Here is a 26,119-nt window from a genome sequence, read left to right as displayed (position 1 = left end):
TGTGTGTAAGGCATTGTGCAAACCTGAAGGCACGCTATAAATCCTAGTTATGATGATAATGATGATGATGGTGGTGATTAGTACTAGTAATAGTATGTACTGGTTGAAGTAGGTTGCAAAATGTTCCATTGGAGTTGGAAGCCTGATTTCAAAACCACAGCTCTTAGATCACAATTTCCTCTCTCCTCATTTTGCTCAGAGTCTGAAACTCCCTCCTGAAGCTCTCAAGCCTTCAAGGGGAGGAAAAAGAGCTCCTTCTCACAAAATGGTTGGCAATCCATGGCTTAGGGCCCTGTAGGCTCACTTCCTCCCCTACTCTGAAGTAGGATTTAGATGGCTGAACACCTTCCCACTCAATGGTCTCTTCTTGTCCAGCTAATATACTCCAGGATGTGCCTACTATTGGGAAATGATGCCACTATCCAGGCTGAGGTACACTCAGGCCACTTAAACAGGCTGCTCTCTGTAGGATGGGAGATGCTCTGGATGCCTGTGCCCTTGGGCAGTCCCATGGCTGACTGATTGACTCCTTGGCTGACTGGAAAATGGATGATGTTACATCACATTGGGTTTGAAAGTGTAGTAGCCTGGAATGAGACTTTTAGTCACAACTCAGCAAGACCTTCTGGTGGAATTCTGGATCTGTCACTTATACTTGGGTGACCCTGGTCAAGTCACTTCCTCATTCTCAGACTCAGTTCCTTCATCTGTAAAATGAGGGTAGTGAGAAAAATGCTAAGTTTCCCTCTTCCTCTAGGATTCTGTGATTCTGTGACTCTAGCATGAGCAGGAAGGAGGGCTGTGTGTCACCTCACAATCTCCCAAATCGTGGAATTGATAAGAGGTAGGAGCATGGGGATTGGGGCAAGGGGGATGAAGAGCCTGCTAAAACCAGCCCTTTTCATGTACACTCATGTCCCCACTCTAGCCCTTTCTAGTAGAGATATTTTATAATAGGGATAATAATTTTAGCAGCCCACCTAATAAGGCCATGTGTGGAAGAGTTGATAAAATTAACAGGTAATTCTTTTCAGATAAAAAGTCTAGGTTCCCAGAAGTCCCAATAATAATAGAACCCTTCTTCCTTTGTAGTTATACACAAGGAGATGTGGGCAGATTGGGGTCCAGGGCTATACTTTAGGAAATGATGCTCCACCAAACACTGACATATCCTTCCTCAAGCCCTAGGGCCAACCCAACACATGATCTTCAAGGACTTCACAAGACTTAAAGTCAACACGGGCTTCCTGAGCTTTCTGCCGATACAAGTTCATGATCCCTGGGCCTCACCCAGGTTGAATAGTTCCTGATCTGAATCCATTGGACACTTCAGGAATGAAGGGGGACAAATATAAATTCATAGATTCTTAAGATGTTAGGGTTGGAAGGGCCCCTTAAAACAGGAAATAACTAAGCTAGAAAGGACCTAAGAACATAGTGTCAGAGCTAAACATGACCTAAGGACACAATGCTGGAGCTGCAAGATTTAGAAAATAGGATGTCAAGAGTTGGTAGGGAATCCTTAGAGCAAAGAATGTTGGAATAGAAAGAGCCTTGAGAATATAAATATCAGAAAGAAGGAGATGACTATTTATTAAGTTCCTTTCTACATGCCAGGCACTGTGATAGGTGTTTTACAAAAATCATCTCATTTTATCACAACAACTTTGAAAAGTAAGTACTATTATTATCTCCATTTTACAGCTAGGACAGACAATGGCTAAGTGACTTGCCCAGGGTCACACAACTAGTAAGTGCCTGAAGTTAGATTTGAACTCTACTCTCCTGGACTCCAGACCCAGTGCTCTCTCCACCATCCCAACCTAAATCACCACACAACAGTTTGTTAATATGCCAAGACTCCCCCATGACACATTTCACATTGGTATGCCCCTCCAGCATTTTAAATTTTCTTCTTTCTCTGCTGTTTCATCCCTCAATCACTTTGAGACTCAGCCTTATCACTAACTATAATGTTTAATTCCATGCCAGTGCTCTGTTAGAGTGAGATGAGATGAGTAGCCAAAAGAAATCCTTTTTCTTAAAGAGAAAAAAAAAGGACTTAAGAATTTGTCTCTCCTAATGGCTTCAAACTCATCACTGTGGGCTGGTGCCCAGACACGAATACAGATTTCTTCATTTAGTCTAACAGACCAGGTTTTAATCTCCGTTTTGCAGCTTAATAGCATGTTTAGTCTTGGTCAAGTTACTTTATGTCCCCTGAGTCTTAGCATCTTCCTCTGTAAAATGGGGTGGGGTGGGTTTGGAAGAGAGCAGTAGTAACAGATTCAAAGAGAAATGGATCCCTGTGCGCCAGAGACTGCTTTAGAAAACCACAAATGAACATTATCTGTGTTCTATTGATACCCCTAGACTACATGATCTCTAAAGCCCTTCTGGCTATAAATCAGTCTGGGTTTGAATTACAGTGATAGAAATGATTACCCAAAAAAGGATGCATTGTCCTCACTAAGTGTAGAGGCAAAGGCCTATCGTCTCTTTTGGCTGAGGCTGGGGTGTAGTTCCTGAGCTTTGAGCTTTGTTGTTGTTAAGTTGATTAGTCGTATTTGGCTCTTTATGACCCCATTTGGGGTTTTCTTGGCAAAGATGCTGGGGTAGTTTGCCATTTCCTTCTCTGGTTCATTTGACAGATAAGAAAACTGAGGCAAACAGGGTGAATTGACTTGTCAAGGGTCACACAGCTAGTTGGCAAAGAAAATGGAGTGATTTGTCATTTCTTTCTCCAGCTCATTTGACAGAGGAGGAAACTGAGGCAAACAGGGTGAAATGATTTGCCACACAACTAGGAAGTATCTGAGGCTAGATCTCAGATCCAAATCTAAACCTATCCAGATCTGAACCTGGATCTCAGGTTGTCCTGACTCCAGTTTTAGCACTCTATCCACTATATCAGTAGAGCTAATGCCAGTTGGGCATCTAAACTGTCTGGCACCCATATGGTGAGCTCCTGAGAAAGGAGGGCTACTAGGTTGCCTAAAGAGGGGCAAACTGACCTAGGCCAGAAGGAATGAGTGGGTTAAAACTTCCATGCTGATCAGTACTGGGATTGGACCTTCTTCTGGGCAAGTGAGAGAGACTCACTCTCAAAAGAGCAAAAGCAAAAAAGCAATGAAAAAGGATATGAGAAGCATATGGGCTCTGACCTCACTTCTGTGCCCTCAAAGACCTTGCTTGTTAATGCTCTGACCTCCTGGAATCCAGACTCTGCCTGCACTGACCTATCCTGCTTGCCAGGCTCCTCCTGCCTATGTGTACCTTCCTAGGCAGTCCTGTCCAGCTGCTGCCCATGTTCTGGTGTGACAGCCATGCCTGGCTCCTTCCTGCCAGCTCTGTCAAACAGTTGCTCTTCTGGCCCTTTCTCTAGCTCGATCCTGAGTCGGCCAATATAAGGTATTCCATCACTGTAATGAATGCAACAGATTTCTTCCTTTCAGGACCCACCCAGACCTCCCCAGAGAGGAATTTGTCCAGCAGCAGAAGACTCTATGGCTTCCCTCCAGGACAGGTACTTTGTCACAAGGCATGGATCACAGAAACCCTGGGGACTCTGGGTGTGCTGGGAAGTCATCACTGGTTGCTTGGGGGTGAACAGAGGCAAAGAAGTGCAGTTGCCTACATATATATGAGTTGACATTGACCATTCTTCACTAGAGCTGGAATGACTATTATTCATTCTTGAATAACTAAATAATTATTCTTGCTACAAAGATCTCCCACACATATATTGGCATTCATCTCACAGGTACCCTAAGACAGCCTCAGGTTATCCACCCTCTTCTCTGACATTTTTCTTCTGGGTTCTCCACCGCTAACAGTTCCTGGTTGATATTTTAATTAGCAACAGTTCCCTACTGGATTCTAAAGCATTCACGTCCCCTGGTGCAAGTGTGCAAAGGTACAAGTGTGCAAAAGTAGTGACAGTGTAACTGTCATTGACCCTGAGGCCCTGAGCTTTTTACCCACAAAAACCAACATCAATTTGAGAGCCTTTCTTCACACTGGGCCAGCTTGTTGGGTAAATTATTAAACATTGCTATCCACATTGAAAAATAACCTCAACAAAATTTTTGCTTCTCCAAACCTGTGATTTCTTCTGGATAGAGAGCTCCATCAATGATTATCAACTGCTCTCCAACTTATATTCTTACTGTTAATTACCTTGGGGCATTGAGAGGTTAATTGACTCTCCTAGGGTGACACAGAACCAAGACTACCCCAGTCTTTCTCAATCCAGTGCTACCTCTGCCCATTATTCCACACATCCACTCTAAAATCCATTTTACAGATGGAAAAACTGAGGCCTAAGGCCATTTAATGATGGGTCCAAGATTACAGATTGAGCCAAGGCCTAAGCTGGCTTTAGAACTCGTAGCTCACCTGACACTTTTTTTGTGACTTACCTACTCTCCACCCAAGTGACTTGAACATATTCCACAGTTAGAATTTCCTACAGGGGAATTGGACCCATGCTCTAATCATTGTTGCAAGTCTTTGTAAATCATGCAGTGTTTCTCAGACCCCAATAAGGTAGCTATAGCCTTTATTAAGTCTATATGTCAAATCAGTCAAAAGTAAAAGAGGTGAATTAATTGTGTCTTCTCAGGGGCTGTCTCTCAGTGGTGGGCAGGTGAGCAACATTCCTAGCAACACTTCTCTCTTTCTAGCCCTGTGGTGCCCTCACACCCCAGACATGTCTTGTCCAACCAGAACCTTTCATGATAGGTAGCATAGCCCTGTTTTAATTTACCCACCATCCTCTGGACAGACATTGGCATTTCCACCTTTCCCACAATGCATAGGTTTGAGTGCTGAAGGGATCTTTGAAGACTATTTAGTACAACACCTTCATGCTACCAATGACCAAACTGTGGCCACACTGGGGTATGTTTACAAATAGTAACAGCTAGGATTCTAATGAAGATTTTATGACTTTCAATCCTATGCTCTTTTTACCAATTCATGTTGCCTCTGAGGAAAAACTCTCCAGCTTGGAATGGACCTTCTTTCCCCTTTCTTATCCACCTTTCAAATAATAATAATTTTGTTGTTGTTGACTCATGTCCGTCATGTCCAACTCTTCATGATACCATTTGGGGTTTTCTTGGAAGAGACACCCAAGTGGTTAGCCATTTCCTTCTCCAGCTCATTTTACAGATGAGGAAATTGAGGCAAACTGGGTGAAGTGACTTGCCTAGGGTCACATAGCTAGTAAATGTCTGAGGTTGGATCTGAATACAAAAAGATGAGTCTTCTTGATTCTGAGCTCAGAGTTTCATCCAGCATGCCACCAAGCTACCATAGCTGTTGTAGTGGTGGTGCTGGTGGTGGTGGTAGTAGTAGTAGTAGTAGTAGCAGCAGCAGCAGTGGCTAGAAGCTTAAAATTTGCAAAGTGCTTTACATATACTTTCATATGATACAACAATCAAGTTGCTATGATTATCTTTTTCTCACAGATGAGAAAATGGAGGCTGAAAAAGACTCTTAGGTAGGATTTAGAGCTTGAGGGCTTCTTTACTCCAAGTCTAACATAATCAGCTGAGCCACCTACCTGTCCATCATTAATCTTTCCCACTTTACAAGGTCTGGCTCATCTCCCATTCTCTTCAAATTCTTCCCTAACCATTGAAGTCTAGAGTGAGTCTAAAGAACTGACTTCTGAAATCTTCAAGGTCTTACCAAATGGACCACTTATTTGGCATCTAGGTTCCCAGATATAGCATTACAAAGGATCTGGTCCATTTCCTTCTCCAGCTCATTTTACAGATGAAGAAACTAAGGCCAAGAGTAGTCAACAGACCTGCCAAAGGGCACACAAGTAGTGTTAGCACTGGGATTTGAACCCATGTCTGTTGACATTCTTTCCATTACCATGCTTTCCTTCTTATCCTGTTTGAATTATCAATTTATGTGTATATTCATGCATGTGTATCTTTTGTCCCCAGCTAGACCTTGACCTCCCTTCAAGGCATGGATCATATTGTATTATTATCCAGCACCTTCCCACACTCTACCCTTCCCCCAACAACCAGCACAGTACCTCAAACACAATGGTTTCATGGTAGATACTGGCTGATTAGTTTATGTTTGCTGGGTTAGCAATGTCCTGGGAATCAAATTCCTGGTGTTCTCGAGCAAGAGATCATCCATCAAGAATGTAGATTTGATGGAGCATTCCCTGCAGCTCTGGACCCATGACTGGTCAGAGTTCACTGAACCTGGCCCCAATCAAAGCCAGTAGCCACCTTCATGCCAAGTACTTGATTCTCCTCTGACCTTTCACCTCTACCTCTGGGAAGAACAAGCAAATAAACTTTACCATTCCTGGAAGGGTGGTGTCAATGAACTGCCCTATGGTTCCATTCATCATCCCATTTAGTGCTCAATAAATGCTTTTTAAAAATTAATCCATTGTCTTGACTTTTGCATTTTTATCCCCAGTGCTTGACACATACTAGGTGCTTAATAAATGCCTGTTGACTTAATTACAACAAGATTCTAATTTTGAATGTTTTAGATTCTGTACCTTATTTTGTTGAATGCTGGAGGGAGGGAAGGGAAAAAGGAAGGGAAGAAGGAAGGAATGTAGGAAGGAAGGAAGGGAGGGAGGGAAAGAGAAGGAAAGAGGGAAGGAGGTAGGGAAGGAGGAAGGGAAAAAAGGAATGGAGAAAGAAAGGGAGGAATGGAGGAAGGAAGGAAAGAGAGAATGAGTGAAGGAGGGAGAGAGGAAGGGAAGGAGAGAGAGAAGGGAGAAAAGGAAAGGAGGAGGAGGAAGGAATGAAAGAATGAAGGGACAGAGTGGGGGAGACAGGAAGGAAAAACATTTATTAAGTACCTACTAGATACCAGGCACTGTACTAAGCACCTTACAAATATTATTTCATTCTATCTACCCTTCTAAGGTAGGTGTTATCTATTATCATCCCCATCTTACAGCTGAGGCAACCAAGGCAGAAAGAACTTAAGTGACTTATCACGGTCACACAGTTTGTGAATATCTGAGGTCACAAGTCTCCCTGACTCCTAGGGCTTTATTCTTTGCACCATCAGCTCTTTTATCAGCCACCAGCTATATACATACATACATGTGTACATATATACACACACATATATGTGTATATATGTATGTATACACATATGACCCTCACAGTGTTATACACGTTTATTTTTAGCATCAGCTAGCAGATCGCCTCCTGACCCCTCCTTTTCAGCTTTGCTCAGGGATGGAGGTCCAAAGTATATTTATAAGGCTAGAGATGTGAATGGCCCATACTCAACTCCCAAGGTTCAAGGAATGTTCTCCCTGCCTGCCGACATCTCTCCCACACACAGACACATACAGAGGGCAGGGCTGCTCTTCACATGAAATTCCTTCATTCCTTCTGTCCTGCCTCTCCCCTCTCCACAAAGAGAAGGATGAATACACAGCCTATGCCTTGTCTCAGCCCTGGTCTGGGGAAGGCTGAGGCTGGCAAAGGCATTCCCACCAGCTCTGAGGGAGACAGTAAGGGCAAAGTCCCCGGTCAGGGCAGCCTGTCATTACTGACCAGGCCTCCCGGGCAGAGTGCAACCTCAGAACCCAAGAAGGACCCACAAAGATTCCAGGCCCAGCCCACAGTCTCCCTTGCCCTCCTGGAGCTAACTGCCTTGGCTGGAGTGACAGGGACAAGCCCTCCTCTCATTTACAAGGACAAAACTCTGGGTACCCTGGCACTTGAGTGCAGAACTGTCAGGAGCAGAAGCAAGGAGGGAGAGAGGGAATTATCCTGGGTACCTCATCAAGCAGACATGAAAGGGGCCAAGGGAAAGGTACTGTGGTGATAGTTGTCTCTCCAGAACCCTTCCTGGACACACTGTGGCTGAGGCAAGGCTGGGGCTTCCCCTAAGGTGTTAATCCAGGTAAAATTTGGATCAAATGAACCTCAAGGACATCTCTGAAGGAGGAAAGGAATCAGAAGAAAGCAGCTGGCAGCTGGAGAGAGAAGGGAATGTGAGTGTGGGTAGAGGAGTAGGGATGATTTGGCCCCTTTGTTACGAGTTACTGCTGGTCCCTAAGAGGGAAGGGACTTAAATTTCACAATTACGTGTGAATAGCAATGGTGCACCTTGAATTTCTTATTGGGGTGCACCCTAGTGTTTTCCTAGAATGTCAGTCAGCTACAGCATAGGATGTAAGATAATAAATAATCATCCCTATGTGGCTATTTACAAAGTTACCAGCCTAGGTACAGCTGTAATCACTTCTCACCAAGATTACTGCAATAGGTTCATAATTGGCCTCCTACAAATCTTGAATGTACCTAGTTATTGACATATCGTTTCCTCCATTAGAATGTTCATTCCTTGAAGGTAGGGATTTTTTTTTGGACTTTCTTTGCATCCTCATTGTTCAGCACCTGGTACACACAGTAAATAAATGCTTAACAAATGCTTGCTGCCTCCCAGATGTCCAAGTGACTGACTTCTCATAGCTGGTAAAGCCATATTCCTAAGATACAGGTCTGACTGTCACTACCTTCCTGAGGAATCTTCAGTAGCTCCCAGTTTCTTCCAGGATATAGTATGGCATCTTAATATCCTTTCCAGTCTTGCTCCAGCCTGTTTTTCCAGGGATCCTGGTTTCACATTAATTCCATTCATGCATTCAGCCTGGTCCCTTAATTTCCATCTCCAGGTTTTTGCACAGGGTACCCAAGTTCCTGGAATTCCCTTTCTCCTTGACCCTAACTTTTACTCTTAGGATCTTGAACGTTCTCCAACGTGTCACCTCTGAGAAACCATTCTTTGGGGATCCTTAACCCTTTCTTGAGTATGTATTGCAGACTTTCCTTAGCTATGGGCCCTCCTTGGGTAATCGGTTTAAATGCATAACTTTAAATACAGAGGATTACAAAGGAAACCAATTATACTGAAATGTACTTATGGACTCCCAGGTGGAGAGCTGCTCTCATAGCTAGTTTTCCCTTCTTCCTCATTATCTTGCACTTAATGCCAGGGTAAATGCAGCATCCTCTCCCCACTCTTCAGTAGAAGAGATTGGAAGCTAACCCTGACTCTGGGAAAGAACTGGCTGACCTGTTTTGTTTTTGTTTCCCAAGCATCAGGACTATGCCACGCACTTGATAAATGCCTTTCCAATTCATTAAAGCAAAGTGTTCAAAGCTGGAATGTCTCAGAATTTTCAAAGTTTTGCTCCCCTTAAAACTGATCATGAGTCTTTCCTTTCATGGGAAGTAGTTAGTTTCACCTTTCAAGGCTGTCTCTGAAGGTGAAATTCACCTTAGCCTGGTAATTAAGGACCAGGGGTCCATGCAAGACTGTGGCTAGGCAGTACCCAGAATGGGAAAGAGACTAAATTGTCTCCTGTCCTAGGAAAGCTTAGAGTAGTGAGGTGGTACCATGGTGCATAGAGCTGGAGTCAAGAAGACTCGTTTTCCTGAGTTCAAATCCAGTCTCCGACACTTACTGTCTGGCCCCAAGCAAGTCACTTCACCCTGTTTGCCTCAGTTTCCTCATCTGTAAAATGAGCTGGAGAAGGAAATGGAAAACTACTTTAGTATCTCTTCCAAGAAAACTCTAAATAGGGTCAGGAACAGTTAGACAGGGCTGAAAGCAACTCCAAGACAATAATGCCAGGAAAAGGGAAGTAGGGAATGGTCATCAGGAACTTTGGCATCCATGAAGTTAGGGTACAAGAAGCCAGGGAACCTAATTAGCTGAAAAGAATGAGAGAGAAGAGGTATCAGTCAATCAGTCAATTGACAAGCATTTGGTGAAAGTACTTACTATGTGCCTGACCCTGTGGTAGGCAGGGATTCACATACCATCTGTGAAACAATCACTTATAGTATAACAAGGTGGAAGAGAAGACTTTATATAATTATATGGGGAATAAATATAAAGAGAATAAATGGTTAAAAACTAGGTAGTTGTGGAGGGAGGGCGCTAGCTGTTGAAGAGATAAGAAAAGACTTCCCATAGAAGATGATGCTTGAGCTGAATCTTGAAGAAAGAGAGGGTCTCTAGGAGGTGGAAGTGGGAAAGGTGCATTCCCAGAAGAGAGGCACAGGCAGCACAAAGGTGTGGAGGTGGGAGATGAGGAACAGAAAGAAAGCTAATCTGGCTGGATCTTCAAGTGGGAACAGAACCAAAGATATAGGAGAAGGGCTGGTGAGAGCCAAAGTCTGGATATTTAGGCTGTAAAGCTTTATGACCAGGAGGAATTGGGGTAGACAAAGAATGCAAATGTAACAAGCTGTATTCCAAGCTGCTTGGTTGGTCCCCATTCCCCCAAACACTCACCAGATGGGGAACTTCTCTTCCCATCAATGTTCTCACTGGCCTCCTAGGAAACTGCCAGACAGTATAGCAGGAGTACTAAATCTGTGGTCAAATGACCTCAGTTCAAACTCTGGCTCTGGGATGTATCACCTGTGTGACCTTGGATAAGTCATTCAACCTCCACAGGCTTCCATTTTCTCATCTGTAAAATGAGGGAACTGAACTAGGCGGTCTCCTAAGATCCCTCCCGTTGTGAAAATTCATCATCCTATGACCCCTGTAAGGTGGATTACTTTGCCTTCTCCTGCTCTGTGGTATTTATGGGGCAGGAGCTAGAAGTAAGAGAAAAGTAATCCCTGGGAATAAGTGGCCTGATGAAATGTGTACAGGTCTGGAAATTTCCTGAGTCCACATCTGCAAGGCAGGTGTGTCCAACACATTGCTGACACACTGCTCTTCTCCCTTTCAAACTTCCCCGTGTCAGCAGGTTTCAGATGCATTTGGATGGCTTTAGGAACACTGACTCCTAGATCAAACAGCAGACCCTCCTCACAGCTTCTGTTCATCGGTGCTGCTCTGGGTCATCGTTGGGTTACCACACACTGAACAAGGACATAATCCGACATGACAGAGCCATGGCCACTTGTGACAGCTGCCTAATGAGAGGTTGTGCTGAGGCTGGAGTTATATATAGCCTCAAAGTGACTTCCTTTAATTGTTCCTACTGAGTGTGTGTGTGTGTGTGTGTGTGTGTGTGCATGCGCACGCACGTGTGTGTAAGAGATACAGAGAAAGACATATATAGAGACAGAGAGAGATGGAGCAGGGGAAGAGGAGGATAAAGAGGGGAAAAGAGAGAAGAGAAAAAAAGGAAGGGGAAAGAGAAAGAAGAAGAAAAGGAGGAGGAGGGGAGGGAGAGAGGGAGGAAGAAAGAGAGAAAGAGATTGAGAGAGGAGGGAAAAGGGCCAGAGCTGGTTAGATGGGAAGTTTGGGAGGATTTTCAATAGTGGCTGACATTGACCTTTCAAATTCAACAGTTCAGCCCAAGACAATGGCTTAAAATTTGTCTCTATCCTTCTGCGCCTTCAAGGGGGCACTCTCATTTTAGGACTTGGGCTATAAATTTGCTTCTCTGAGAAAATAGGGAGAAATGAAGATTTCTTTAAAGGACAAAGGGTAAAGATATATGTGACTATCAGATTTGGGGTGCTGGTAGGCTCTGTGGGGGTAAACAAGAATCAAAGGATTAGAGATTTCAAAGTGGGACATCAGAAGTCATCTTGTCTTACTCCTTTGTTTTTACAGGTGGGGAAATTGAGGCCTAGAGAGGGTAAATGATTGATTCAAAGTCACACAAGGACTAAGTAGAAGAGCCAGGGTTTGAACCTAGGTTCTCAGGATTCTGTAGCCAGTACTTTGCCACTATTCTATATTGCCTTCTAGGAGAAGATTGGGAGGCATGAGGATGGAATGAGGGATGTAGGTGGGAATTGGGGGCGGGGTAATTCTTGCCTCTGAAACATAGCTCTAAGATATGCTTTGGTCAAGGGGAAAGGGATTGGGGCTGAACCTGCTGTTTCACTGATATACAAGGAACTTCCTGATGAGAAAACTCCCCCTACCAGTGGGAGGGCAGGGCAGAGAGGGGAGGGCACCTTCTCTGCAATTTATAATCTTGGATAGTTGCCTGGGGCACTGAAAGTGTTAGTGACTTGCCCAGAATCACACTGGCTGATTCTCTCTCCACTATCTGCACCCCCTCCCCCAGGCTTCTGCTAAAAAGCACACAGTATATATCCCATGAGGACCTGGGGGTATTATGCAGCTTTTCATTTCTGGGAGCTCCTTCCATTCTCTGTCCTGCTTCATATCCGGGACCCTACCTTTTCAGAGAAAGGACCAGAAAATTTGACCTTCACAGACTATAAAATGAATTTTCCTAGGATCTTAGGACAGAGATTTAGAATTGGAAGGGACATTAGAGGTCATATCTAGTCCCACCCCCTCGTTTTAGAGATGAGGAACTGAAGTTTAGAGAGGCTTAGTTACTTTACTCAGGTCTTACAGGCAGCATCATTTCCAGATTTAACATTCTCTGATGCTACTACTCCTTACACCATCCCTTTATGATTCCTAAGTCCAGAAACTTGGATGCAACCCACTTGGTCTGAATGCCTCAGACTGAAATCACCTGATCAGAAGCTAGGTGAGTCAGCTGCTTTGGCTCATGTTTGGTTGGGTAGAGGGAAGGAGGAAGAGAGAGAGAGGAGAAGGGAGGGAGAAAAAAAGAGAGGGAGAGAAGAAGGAAGAAAAAAGAAGAGTGAAAGAGGGAGGGATGGTAGAGAGGGGAATGGGAAGAGAGGAGAGAAAAGAAGGGAGGCAAGGAAAGGACAGGAGGTCAGGAAAGAGGGGAGAGGAGGAGGAGGGGGAAGAGAGGAGAGAGGTAAAGATAGGAAGGAGGTTAGGGAGAAACAGAGGAAAAGAAGAGGGAGAATGGGGGAAGGAGAGGGGAGATGGTGGAAAGAGAGCAAGGGGAGATATAGGGAAGAGAAAAGAGGGGAAGGAGACAAAGGAGAAGAATGAGGAAGGGGAGGGAAGGAGGGAGGAAAGGAGGAGAGAGGGAAAGGGGAAAGGAGGGAAGGAAGGAAAGGAAGGAACAGAGAAGGGGAAAGAGGGAAGAGAGGAAAGCAAGGAGAGAACAGAGGAAAGGGGGAAAGAGGGAAGGGAAAAGGGATGAAGAAAAGGAGGAGAGGGGACAAGGTGGAAAGGGGAAAAGGGAGGGGGAAAAGGAAGAAGGGAAGGGAGGAGTAGGGAGAAAATGGAAGGGAAGAAGTTTGTACTAGAAGCTCTTGTTGGTTATCACTGTGAAAATGATGGCAGAGCATCAGTAGGACTGAAGTTCTTCTTCCAGGAATGGGAGTGGGTTGTGCTGAATCAGTCTTGCATTCTGTCTAAAATGGGAAATGGGTTGCCTGGCTTAGGTAGTGAGTTGCTCCCTCACTTAATGTGTTTAAGTAGGGGCTGCAGGGTCTTCAGTTGTTAGGGATGTCATAGAAGGGATTATTGTGTCAGGAAAAGATTGAACTAGATGACTCAGAAGTCTCTTTCAACTCTGGGAGTCTGGGGTTCTATCAAGAGGGAACAAGGAAGGACAGAGAAGAGGAAGGAATAGAAGGGAAGGAGGAATGGGGAAGCAAAGAAAGAGAGGAAGGAGGAGAAATAGAAGGGGAAGGGAAAGGGGCGTAGCCAGGAGGGATGGAATCAAGGAGGAAAGAGGGGGATGGGAAAGGAAATGAGAAGGAGCTGGGGAGAGAGAAAAGAGGGGGAATGCAGAGTAAACAAAAAAGGAAGATGAAGAAAAGAGAGTAGGAGAAAGAGAAAAAAAGAAAGGAGGGAGGAGGAGGGGGAAGAGGAGGAGGGAGAGAGGAAGGGGGAGGAGGAGGCTGCAGGGCTGGTGGATGACAGTCCTGCAGGGCTGCTGCTGCTGCCCATCCCCACTCCTTATGCAACCCGCCCAGTACTGCGTCCCCCTTTCCAGCGACTGCCCTCCTTGGCCCTGGGTCTGGTCCTGTCCCTGTCCCTGGTCCTGCCCTTGCCCCCTGGTCGCGCCCAGGGCCTGCCGCACAGCGCTCAGGTCTTTTGTGAGTCCTTTCCTCTGCCCAGCTGGCTATGCCCGGCCCCGCCTGCCTGCTCCTCCTCACCCCCCTCCCCTGGGCACGCAGGCTGGGGGCTCCGAGCAGCTGAAATGGGCCGAGCTTCGGGCCCCTCCCTAAGTGCAGCACAATGGGGGCCGGGGTCAGTGGGGAGCACAGCAGTAAGTGGCTTATGCCTTTTGTGAAGAGGCTGAACTGACAGGCTACGGGATTAACAAAGACGGGCCCTGTTCCCAGGCAGGTCATGTGGAAAGCACTGAGCCGACCCCTGTCACTTCTTTTTTTTGCAAGAATAGACATTTGTTCCTGAGCCTAGAAAGCTGGGGAGAAGTGGAGAGTGGGGAGGGAGGAAAAGGGGGAGGGGAGAAGGGGAAGGGAGGAAGAGGAGACAAGGGGGAGGGGAGGAGGGGAAAGGGGAGGGAGAGAAGGGGGGGAGAGGAAAAGAGGGAGGGGAGGAGGGGAAGGGAGGGAGAGGGGAGGGGACAAGGGGAAGAAAGGCAGAGAGAGGAGAAGGGGGAGAAGAGTGGGAAGGGGGGAGAAAAGGGGAGAAAGGAGGAGAAAGGGGGAGAAGGGGGGGAGAAGGGATGGGAAGGGGGAAGGAGAGAAGAGGGAAGAGAGGGGCAGGGTTGAATTTGGAATGAGGTGTCTCTTAGCTTGCTATAACTCAATCAGCCTGGTCAGGCTCAATATAAGTATTTTACTATATAGATGAAGTATTATGATACCCCATCCCTAAACACTCTCTCTGTCTTCATCTCTGTCTTGTCTCTCTCCCCCTCCCCCCACCCCCTTCAGAAAAAATAAAAGCTAGAAACCTTCCTCCCACTATTATGGCACCTGAAATACTCCTAGGGGCTAACTTTGAGAACAGCAGCTATTATTCACTCCTTAAATGGATGACTGGTTCTGAAGGACTCCTGCAGAACGGGTACCAGGAAGATCCCTGACTTGCTATCAATGGAACAAGACTGAAAACCCAACCCCAGAGAGGGGTGAGATGGTACCTCCAACCCTGACTCACTTCCCAAAGGTGCAAAATGCCTGGCTCTTAGGAACCTAATTGTGTTCATCCTTCGTTGCCAAAGAAGACCATGCCATCACAGAAATAATGACATGACTTGCACTTGACTTTGTTTTGAGTGAGGGAGGTCTGTGCAGGTCACCAGCCTCACTTCTCCTCCAGAGCCATCTGAATCCAGGGACCTGATATTCCTCAGGATGACTGGAGATGACCCAGGATGCACTGGGGGACCTAGGGCCTTTTAGGCCAAGGTCTTTGCAGGTACTCACTTAGCATGTTTAGGACTGTTTAAGAGGTAGCCAAGGCATGGCCCCTTTAATGACGCTAAGAAAAAAAAAAGGCATCAGGCTGGGTGGGAACAGCAACAGTTACTACTGATAATCACTCCAAAGCTAGAAAGGTTCAGAAGAGCCTTTAGGCAGTGCCCCACTGGCATCTCAGCTTCTGAGTGCAGTAGGTTTAAGGTTTTGGGAGGGGAGGGGAGGGGAAGGGAGAGGAGAGAAGAGGAACTAGTCAGTAAAACCCAGTCAACTGGGCATCTTTTGGCCATCCCAATTTACCTTCCTTTGGAGAGGAGAAGGAAGGGGAGGAAGAGGCAGACAGGAGAGGAGGAGTTGAGTTACCCAGCTAGCTGTGTGTACTCACAGGATTGTATTCATCCTTCATTGCCAAAGAAGACCATGATAGAACCAAAGAATCACAAAATGACAGAGAGAAAGGCCCTTTGAGATCATCTAATCCAACCCTCTCTTTTGATAGCTAATAATAATAGCTAGTGTTTACATGGAGATTCAAGGTTTGCAAAACACTTTATATATGACAAGGGTTTCTAACATTTTTTTTTTTGTCACAGACTCCTTGGTTAGTGTGGTGAGGCCTAGAAACCCCTTCTCAGAATCATGCTTTTAAAAATGGACAAGAATGCTAAATTTCAGTTAGAGGTTAAAATTAGAAAATAAAGTTGTAATTTTTCCCCATCCAAGTTCACAGACTCCCTGCAATCTACAAATGAATCTACAGCTCCATGGACCCCAGATTAAGAATCCCTAACATGTTTGTCCCCTTTGATGCTCACAACAACCCTGAGGTATGTGTTACTATTATCCCCACTTCACAAATTACAACTCATAGGATAGGAAACTGAGTCTGAGAGAGACCAAGTCAGACTGTCTATTAATTCCCATAAATTCTAAGAGCTTCTTGTTTTTTTTCATTCATGATCTATCTTAACTACAGTCATATCCATGTCATATTAGGGGCATCATTGAGACAGGATTAAAACTCAGATCTTCCTGATGCCTGGTCCTGTATTTTTATCTACTGTGCTAACTGACTGCCAAGATGAAGACACTGAGGTCCAGGGAAGGGAAAGAACCCATACAGTTGGGGCCTCCATCTAGGTTCTCCACCTCCTAAATCAATCCTCTTTTAAGATTCTGGAAGACCATGCCCAGCTCAGAGTCTGGACTCAATCATCCATCCCTCCCTAGAGCTTGGTCTAGAGTACCTGAAATCATACGCCTCAATGAAGTGTTTCCTCCTTACAAGTGTTTCAGCTCTTGACACTTTAGAGGTGCTCCTAGGGAAGCAGGCTGCTCTCCTGGAAAGAGCCCTGAACCAGGAAGCCAAGCTCTCAGCCAGCTCTGCCAATCACCAGCTCAATCACCAGCTGGGTGACACTGAGCCTGGAGATTCTGCTCCCTTCTCTCTTCAGTGAGGATCCTGGGCTGATGGGACCTACACCCAGCGATGCAGATAGCATCAGCAAGGAGGCACTTTCTATCTCTCTACTCAAAACCTTTAAAGAAGAAACAACATCACCTAAGGTTGCCACCCGCATTTTGACTCATTTTATTCACTCAAATCCCTTGGGGCACCTCTACCCTGAGAGTCCAAAGCAAGAGTCCTTCTGGGGCTGCCCAACTCATAGGATCATATGAAAGGGAACATATAAGGCCATCCAATTGATCTCCTTCATTTTACAAAAGAGGAAATTGAGGCCAGAAAGAGGAAGTCATTTGAGCCCGTTGGTCACACAGATATTCAGTTCAATTCAATAAACGTTTATTAAGCAAGAGCCTTCTAAGTGCTAGGCACTGTGCTAAACACCAGGGATACAGAAAGAGGCAAAAAGTCAATTGCTGCCCTCAAGTTGCTTACAATCTCATGGAGAGACAGCATTTGAACCCAGCTCCTCGGATTCCAAATCTGTGGTTATTCTTTCTTACTTCACTAGGGGGTCTCTGTCTTTAGGTTTGCTTGTATTCTTGGTAAATGCCCCACTCCATACAGGGTCTATGCTGCTGCCCTGCTTTCTGATTTTCCTTTATTCCACTCCTTTCCACCACATTCTTTCAGCCTTTCAAAGTGAAAGCTAATTTGAAAAACTCCTTGTACTAACGATAATGCTAATGGGCAAAGGCTCTAGAAACTCCTTGGGGCTTTTCCCCCAATTCCCAAGTCATTTATTTCTCACACATGGTCCTCTGAAGACCATCTACCATTGATATTTGGGCTTTCTATGGTAGTACATTATATGCTTCAACTACAGGACCTCTAAGTCAAGGATCTATCCTGTCATTCCACATGTACCCTTTCCAGGCCTTCAATGCCTCTCAGATGGACTACTGTAGTCCCCTTCTAGTTGGCCTCCAGTCTCCCTTTTTTCCAATTCATTCACCACACAACTTCCAAATTGCTATTTCTCTCCTTTGCTTAAGAAATGTCAATGGCTCCTCTTTGCCTTTAAGATATAATGCAAGCTCTTCCATTTGGCAGTTGAAGTCTTTCAGAATTGGGCTCCAATCTATGTTTCCAGACTAACTATACATTCCCATCCCTCATTCCTCTAGGTTTCAACCAAACACACTCCATCTGTCACCTCAGAGCCTTTGTCCAAGTTGTACCCACAATCCTGGAATCCTTCTTCTCCTCACTCTCTTAGAACACCTGATAAACTCTCTTAAGGTTCATCTCAGAAGGCCTTTCCTAATGTTCCCAGTTGTTAATGCCTCCCTCATGTTACTTTGCATTTATTTTGGACATATCCCAAACAAACTTGTTTGTGAACATGGTATATTTCCACAGTAGAGTATAAGCTCATTGTAGGCAGGGTCTTTCCATCTCCAGGGATACAAAGTACGATGACCAGCACACATTTGACATCCTTGTCGATTACCTAATTCATTTGCTGGCCCAGTGTCCCACAGTGTCAGAGGTAGGCTTAGAACCAAGGTGTTCCTGACTCTAAGCTTGGTATTCTATTTTTTGTCGGGCTAACTCCTATATGTATGTATATGTATATAAAAAGCTCTTGGAAAGTTCTATTTCCAAAGACATCCCTCCAAATGGCTCTTCTCCATTAAAAGCTTTGGCAACCCATAGAATAAATGATCCCCAGGGTTTCTTCCAGCACTGAATCGACATAGCCTGTCCTCTCCACTGGCATTAACCCTGTGTTTGAGGATGGCTGGGACTTGATGGGAAGTCCCTGATAATGAAAGCGGGATGCAGATGCCAGGACAGGTTTCTAGTTCATTCTCGGGGTGCTGCTGACAGAAATCACTCCAGCGTCAATCTCTGGTCCCCCCGTCTCGTCTTCTCCTCTCCTAGTTTCTTCCTGTTTCTCCAGCCACTCATCTGGTGTTGCTTCCTAATTGCTCAGTCTAATATCTGGGTACCTCTGGACCCTCAAAAAATTGGAGTCCAGGGTAATTTCCTAGAGGAACAGGACCCTATGAAGATCACACGGGACCTTTGTTGTTCGTAATTCCATCTTCTCCACACAGGCCAAGTCATATTAGAGGCAGTATAATACAGAAGGAAATATCTTGGCTTTGTGGTCAGAGGACCAGGGTCTTTCACCATTTCTTAGCTACAGGACCTTGGGCAGGTCACTTCTCTCTGGGCCTCATCTGCTTTCTTTGGTGCACACCTGTCATTCTGACTACAGGGAGGCTGACTGCTTGAGCTTAAAAGTTCTGAGCTATAATAGGGCTAAAACTGAGCTGATGCCCACCCTAAGTCTGGCACCAATATAGTGAGCTCCTGGGAGTGGGATATGAATAGCTTCCCTGAGAAGGAATGAAATAGCCCTGACTGGAAGCAGAACAACTCAAAGTGTTTGGATTGTATGGAAAGGGAAGGGCATGGAAAGGAAGGGAGGAGAGGGAAGGGAAGAAGAAGGAAGGGAAAGGAAAGGAAAAGGGAAGGGAATGAAGGGAAAGGGAAGGAGAAAGAAAGAAAGAAAAAGAAAGAAAGAAAGAAAGAAAGAAAGAAAGAAAGAAAGAAAGAAAGGAAGGAAGGAAGGAAGGAAGGAAGGAAGAAAGAAAGAGAAAGAAAGGAAGGAAGGAAGGAAGGAAGAAAGGAAGGAAGGAAGAAGCAACAAAGGAGAGAGGAAAAAAGACCTCTAAGGTCTTTTCAACTATAAGATTCTACACTCTTATGATGAAAATAAACACCTAGAGCATCCCTGGAGAGAGAAAAAGATAACAAAAGGATAGTGGGAGAAATATCTCTGCACTCAGGGAAGGCTCAGGGGCAGTCCTGCCTCCTCTGTCTTGGAGACAGCAGGGAGGAGACAGTAATTTGATGTATTGGAGCCTCAGATCTTTTTGAAGTGGTAAAGACCTGATTTCTAGCCTTGTTCTTTCATTAACTCCTGGCATGACCTTGAGCAAGTCCCTTTTCTCCAGGGCTCTCTCCCCTCACTGATCAATTGAAGGATTAGCCAAGATGTTCTATAACTTCCCTCCCAACTCTAAAATTCTCCATTTTTTGAAGATTAATTCTTCCACCACTGTTTTATCTCTTGGATGGCTAAGTCACTCAAAAATCCAACCTATTGTATAAGGAAGATAAAAACTTGACCTCCTCCCAAACCCTTCCCCTCTGCCCCTCTTACCCATCACCTGGTCCTATCCCCCTGCCAAGCTCCCAGGCTTGGCGCTCTCCATGACTCTTCTGTTCACTTTGTCATTTCTATTACCATGATTGATATTTCTCAAGTCCATCCCTTCCTCTCTCCCCCCACAGTGATAGCCTCCTCCCAGACATTCTTATCCCGCCTGATTGCTGCAATCTTGCTGACGGCTACATCCCTGCCTTCTGGCCAATATAATCAATTCCAAGCATAGCTGCCCAACACTTTTTTTTTCCCTAAGTGCAAGAGTAGGTCGGGATGTACCATCCACTTTTTCAAATGGCTCCAATAGCTGCTAATTGCCTAATGAAGAAAAATTAGTCTCCTAGTTATGGGTTTTAAAGTCCTTTGCCAGTCAACTTCACTCTATCTTAGGAATGATGTAGTGTAGAAAGGGCACTAGGTCGGGAATCAGGAGACCTGGGTCCTCTACTAACTCACTAGGTGATCTTGAGTAAATGACTTCTTTCTGGGCCTCAGTCCTCTGCAAAGTAAGGGGGTTGGATTTAGATCATGGGACTTTGGACTGGGAAGGACCTTAGATATCATCTGACCTTTTGATTTTACAGATCCATAGAACCTCTAAAGTAGAAGGGACTTCAGAGACCATAAAGCCTGTACCTGAAGAGTCCATTCCACAAAAATACAAAGAAGTATTTCTTCAGGCTTTGATGGAAGACCGCCATTGGCAGACAACAGACATTTATTAAGCATTTACTATGTGCCAGGTAAGGGCAGCTATCCAGGGCAGTGGACAGAGTGCCAGACCTGGAGGCAGGAAGACCCGGGTTCATATCTGGCCTCAGACACTTAACTAGCTTCATGACCCCGTGTTAGGTACTTAAGCCTGTTTGCCTCAGTTTCCTCATCTGTAAAGTGAGCTGAAGAAGAAAATGGCAAACCACTCCAGTATCCTTGCCAAGAAAACCCCAAACGGGGTCAACAAAGAGCTGGTTTCGACTGCAGTGTCTGAACAACTACAACAACGTATCAGGCACTATACAAAATGCTAGAGATACAAATGCAAACAAAAGAAAAGACAGTGTCTGCTCTTGGGGAGCTTATATTCTAATGGAGGGGGGCCAGAATGAAGGTACCCTATGACAGGCATATGATTTTAAATCCCAGAGTAAATCAGAAACAAGGCTAAGGAAGGAAAGAAGGCCAAAGAGCCCATTCATGGAATGGAGGATCCAGGAAGAACTCACCAATGGGAGAAAGGCCTGTCATGGTAAAGAGATGTTCCAGGGTGAGAAGACTACCTCTTGAGGAAGTCATTTTCTAATGCTCTGATCGTCATTTCTTTTTTCCAGTCTTCAGCTGAAATTTGCCTCTACCCAGCAGATTCTACCCACTGCTCCTAGTTCAGCCTTCTGAGACCAACCAGAATATATCTAATTTTTTTTCCACAAGATGGACCCTCAGAGATGTGGAGATGACTATCATTTTTCCTTCCTTTCCCACTACCAATCTTTTCTTGTCTAGACTAGAGTAGTTCCTTCAGTTCATCTCATATGGCCCAAACAGGGCTCACCAATATTCTTCTGGTGCTCAGAACTAAAGAAAGCACTAAAGTTGTAGTTTGACCTGAGCAAGACCAAAGAGTAGACCCCTAAGTCTAACTTAGAACTACTATCTCATAACTGTTGAGCTTTCAGCTCACCCATATCTCCAGATCCTCTTACAGATGAAATACCATGTCCCATCTTATGCTCACTGATTTTGCTTTTTGGACCCATGTAAGACTTTACATTTATTCAATATGATTTTCTTTGATCCAGTCAAATGTTTCAGTCTCTTAGATCTCTGGATCCTCACCATTATACTGTTTTGGTTTGTCCTCCCTACTTTACATCATCCAAAGATTTGGTAAATATGCCATCTATTTCTTCATCCAAGTCTCTGAAAAACAAATGTTAAATGTCCCTCACAGGACCATGTGCAGCACTCTCTGTGGCCCTCCACTGAAGAACTCCTCCCAAGTTGACAATGAATTATTAATGGCTGCTCTTAAGTGCCAGTCATTCAACCAATTTTGAATCAATCTCATTGTACTATCCTCTAACCTACATTTTCCTCTCTTTTCTATACGGACAGCACATAGAGCTGTAACTAGTAATTCTTGTGCTTGAGGAAAATTCAGTTGGGATATGTATGGGATGGGGAGAGAAGGAGAAGGGAATGTACAAATTAAATATCAGTTGGGCACACTCTCCAGCATAGGATGGCACAATATGAGTCCCAACAATATGCAATTTAATTCACTAAACATTGGAGAAAGAATTATTGTCATTAACAGGGTTATATATAAAATCTCCATCTAGCGGAAAGCATATTACTAACTTCTCAAAAAGGTGTAAATAAAGAGCCCTATATTATTGGTATATTCTCTGTGTTACCCCAAAATGGATTTTATGGGCTGCAAAATTGGGGTGCAGAGCTATGGAAAGTAGGGCATGGGAGATGGGCATGATGGAGAGGGGACTATGAAGATAGGGAAGAGGCAGGGGCTAGCAAGAGGGACAAGTGGAGAGAGGTATAGGAACACCATAGTAAAGGACTGCATAGGAGGGAAGAACCTTCTCCATACCCCTTGCCCACACCTGTGAGTCTAGGCTATGCTGTTGACCTTCCTTTGATGTAGTGGAGAGCTTTAAAACCCACTATTAGGAAAGAGTCATTTAGTTCTGACGTCTCTCCCAGCTCTAGCTTTCTATGTTCTAAGGTCTTTCCAAGCACTGATACTCTGTGTTCTAAGGCCCTCCTCAGATCTGATTTCTGGTGTTCTAAGATCTCTTCCAGGTCTGATAGTCTATGTTCTGAGATCCCTCCTAGCTCTAATGTTCCATATTCCAATGTCTCTCTCATCTCTGATACCGTGTTTACCAAGATACTTTCTAGCTCAGACAACCTATGCTCAAAGGGCCCTTCTAGCACCTGACTTTCTGTTCTGTGATCCAATTCTATGAGTCTATGGGTTCTGGAGCACCAGAAAACCAGATATTAAAGAAAATGGCTAAGGTACTGCAAGCAAAGCTTTATTTTTGAGGTAGCAGTGCCAAAGACAGACCTTTGACCATGAGACCCTATAGGGCAAGGTATAAAAAAAGAATAGTTCAGGTTTCTCTTGATATAACTTTGCTCCTTTAAGATACCCATAAGCATTATTTACTTAGGTCAATAAGATAGCAAGGAAGATGTTATTGCCCCATTTATCAAGGAGGCCTGAGGATACATCTCAAGGTAGTTCCATAGTAAAGAATCAGAATAGAGAGTAATTAGTTGTGGTTGTAGCTGTAGTTGACTTGAGCACAGTCACTAAGAGGGGGGAATGGCATAAGGAAGTTCCTTTTTTTAAAATTGTATTCCAAGTACTGTCAGTTGCCCAAAGAGATGAGAGGAGACAGGAAGGATGCGATCCTGGCATGTGAGCTCAGTCATACCATCTTCATGAACTAGGTGAGTGGCCACTTCAGAATGAGATTAGGACTCATGAGGGTATCCAGGCACAGAAAAGGGATTTACAGCCTGGTTTCAAAGTTCAAAAGGTTGGGTAGATGACAGAGAGAAAGGAGATTCCTGTTTTGGTATCTTCTTCAGAATATACGGAACCAATGGATGCCCAGTCTTCACTGGAAAACCTCTGATGAAGGGGAGCTCACTAGGAAAGCTTATTCCATTCCTGGGAGAGCACTACATTGAAATGTAGATCTGGAGAGGACCTTAAGACCCTATCTGGTCTAGCCCTCTCATTTTATAGAGGAGGAAACTGAGCCCAGAGGCAGAAAAGATTTGTCCAAGGCGTGTGATTTTGTTCAACGTAGGCAGCAAAGGAAATGCTAAGCTGATTTTTCTTTCTCACACAACAAGTAGAATTTTTCTTTCCAATTTCCCTTCACTCTTCTCCACTCAGCTACCTAAAGAAAACTCTTGGACACTCTGCAAACACCCACCAAAGCAGCACACCATGCAAAGTTAAGGAAATAGAGCTTGAAGAACCAAAGGACTTTGGAACATGGGTAGGAGACCTTCCTGGGCTCAGTCTCACCTTTCGTTGGCTAATTTTCTCCATTAAGGACATGGTCTTCACTCTTGCCAATTGGGAAAGTGGTTCCTAGCAGCCCGGTCACCATGACAGGTAATCAGCGAATCTTGTAGAGTTGGTTATGATAGGATTTTATTCTGTTATAGATGTCCATCCCAACCATAGACCTCTCATCCTCATATACTCCCAAGCCCCAAGGAAGTTTTCACCTTTTGACTGGCAATATGTAGGGGTTTCCTGGGGTCTGGGCTAATGTTACTGAGAATATATCAGAGCATTCAGCCAATAGACACTTCCCCAGATAGAGGGTGGATGGGAAGTTGGCAGCTCCCCCAACCTTCAATTAACTCATTTAGTTGCCTTTGAAGCTTGGGTCAGCAGCTAGAATATTACCAGGATGTCGAGTAGAATTTGATTTATTACATTCATGAAGAGGAGGCAAAATGAGAGAGAAGGAACTAAGGGCAAGAGAGTAAGAGCGAAAGGATGGATGGGAGTGAAGGGGAGAAAGGTGAATGAAAACAGAAGAGAGAGGGAGCAAAAAGGAAAAGGAAGAGGGAAGAGGGAAGGGGGAGAGGAGAAAGAGAAGGGGAAATGGAAACATGGGGGAAAGAGAAAGGGAAGAAAAGGGAAGAGAAAGGAAGAAGTAAGGGGGTAAAAGGAAAGAAAGAGAGGCAGAGAAGGAGGGATGAAGAGAGGGAGAGAGAGACAGAGAAACAGAGACACAGAGGGAGATACACAGACAAAGAGAAACAGAAAGAGAGGGAGGGAAGCAGATCTGAGAAGGAGCTTGGGGGGGGTAGAGGGAGAGAAATGAGGAAAAGGAGACTGGACAAAGTGATAGATGGACATTTAGGTAAATGCAAAGAGAAAGGAAGAGGTGTATCCTGTACATCACTGAGTCACTGATCAGCTTTTGTGGCTTGTAGAGACACTGACTGCTAGTATATTAGGCAGCTGGGTGAAGCAGAGTGTATGTAGAGCATTGGGCCTGAAGTTCAAATCCAGTCTCAGACACTTGCTAGCTGTGTGACCCTGCCTGCCTCAGTTACCTCATCTCTGAAATGGGGATGATAATGATAGACCCTCCCTTCCAGCGTCACTGAGAGGATTTGCAAACCTTAAGAGGCTCTAGACACACTAGCTACTATTGGTTGAGCATCTATTAGTGAGGTGCTGCTGGCTTAGCTTCAAAGCAACCTATGATCTCAAGGCAGGACTATTCAGTGTCATGGGAAAATACACTTGATGTGGAGCCTGAGTTTGATTCCTGGCTCAGCTCCTTGTGACCTCTGACTCTGGACAAGTGTCTTCCTGTCTCTGGGCCTCAGTTTCCCTGTGGGATGCAAGGTTCAGAGGTTTTGGAGCTAGAAGGATGTGAGGGACTGTCCAGTTCCAGCCCCTTACCATGGAACCTAAAGCCCTCAGCTGGAATCCAGGCTGATACTTCCCTAGGGACAGGTCAGTGAGCATTGTCTAAAAGGATCTCTAAGATCTTTTCTAGATCTGACATTCTATGACAACCTTCTGTCTAAAACAGAGGAAAGGGGTGGGGAGAGAGTGCCAGGGGGTGAGGGCCCCTTGGAAGAGGCCCTGGGCTCTTCTGAAGCCTGGCTCAAGGTCAGGGATGCTGCTCATGTTCTTATGGGTGGCTAACCCTCAGTCCTAGTGGGAGCTGCCGTCGGGCCACCCCACCCCACTCCCACCCCCACCTACCCCCTGCTCTCTGGATGGTGGTTAGTTGTTGTTGGTTAGGTCTTGTCTCTTGGGGATGAGCTATTTTTATATTGCCCATCCACCACCACACCACCACCGGCAGCCAGCTTCCTGAAGTCAGCACTTACGGTTTCTGCGGTTTGTTTGTATTTTAACAGGATGGAGCGCATGGTGTCCAAGATGCCAACCAGAAACCCACTGAGGGCATTACCATGCCCAACAGGAAGGAGCTCTCTGCCCCCACTGCTTCCCTCCAGCCCTCCCCTCACACTGATGACTCCACTCACTCATCATAGATGTGCTCAGGGACCAATAATAATTTCATCGTAATAAAATCTTCCTAGAGTTTTAAGGTTTGCCAAGAATTTTCCTGTATTTTACCCTGTAAAGTATGTGATGAAAGTATTTTTATCCCCATTTTTACAGATGAGGAAACTGAACCCTGGAGAAGGTAAGGGATTTGT

At 45.0% G+C, this 26,119-nt stretch overlaps 1 protein-coding gene and 1 long non-coding RNA gene across 6 annotated transcripts in view; one reads left to right on the top strand and one right to left on the bottom strand.

The window, feature by feature from the left end:
• The window catches only part of GSE1 (Gse1 coiled-coil protein), a 795,746-nt gene that overhangs the window by 512,604 nt on the left and 257,023 nt on the right, over positions 1-26,119 (bottom strand). The gene's annotated exons all lie outside the window — the stretch shown is intronic.
• LOC140521311 (uncharacterized) lies at positions 15,914-26,007 on the top strand. 2 transcript variants are annotated; one of them, XR_011972871.1, is made up of 3 exons: positions 15,914-16,060; positions 23,808-24,032; positions 25,814-26,007. It is a non-coding gene; the product is annotated as an uncharacterized lncRNA (long non-coding RNA). The 2 variants fall into 2 exon arrangements; XR_011972872.1 differs by lacking the exon at positions 15,914-16,060 and adding an exon at positions 20,277-20,622.

Source organism: Notamacropus eugenii, chromosome 1 (assembly GCF_028372415.1).
Source record: "Notamacropus eugenii isolate mMacEug1 chromosome 1, mMacEug1.pri_v2, whole genome shotgun sequence".
Taxonomy (NCBI): Eukaryota; Metazoa; Chordata; class Mammalia; order Diprotodontia; family Macropodidae; genus Notamacropus; species Notamacropus eugenii.
The sequence above is the reverse complement of the archived record's forward strand: the minus strand, read 5'-3'. Positions and strand labels throughout refer to the sequence as shown.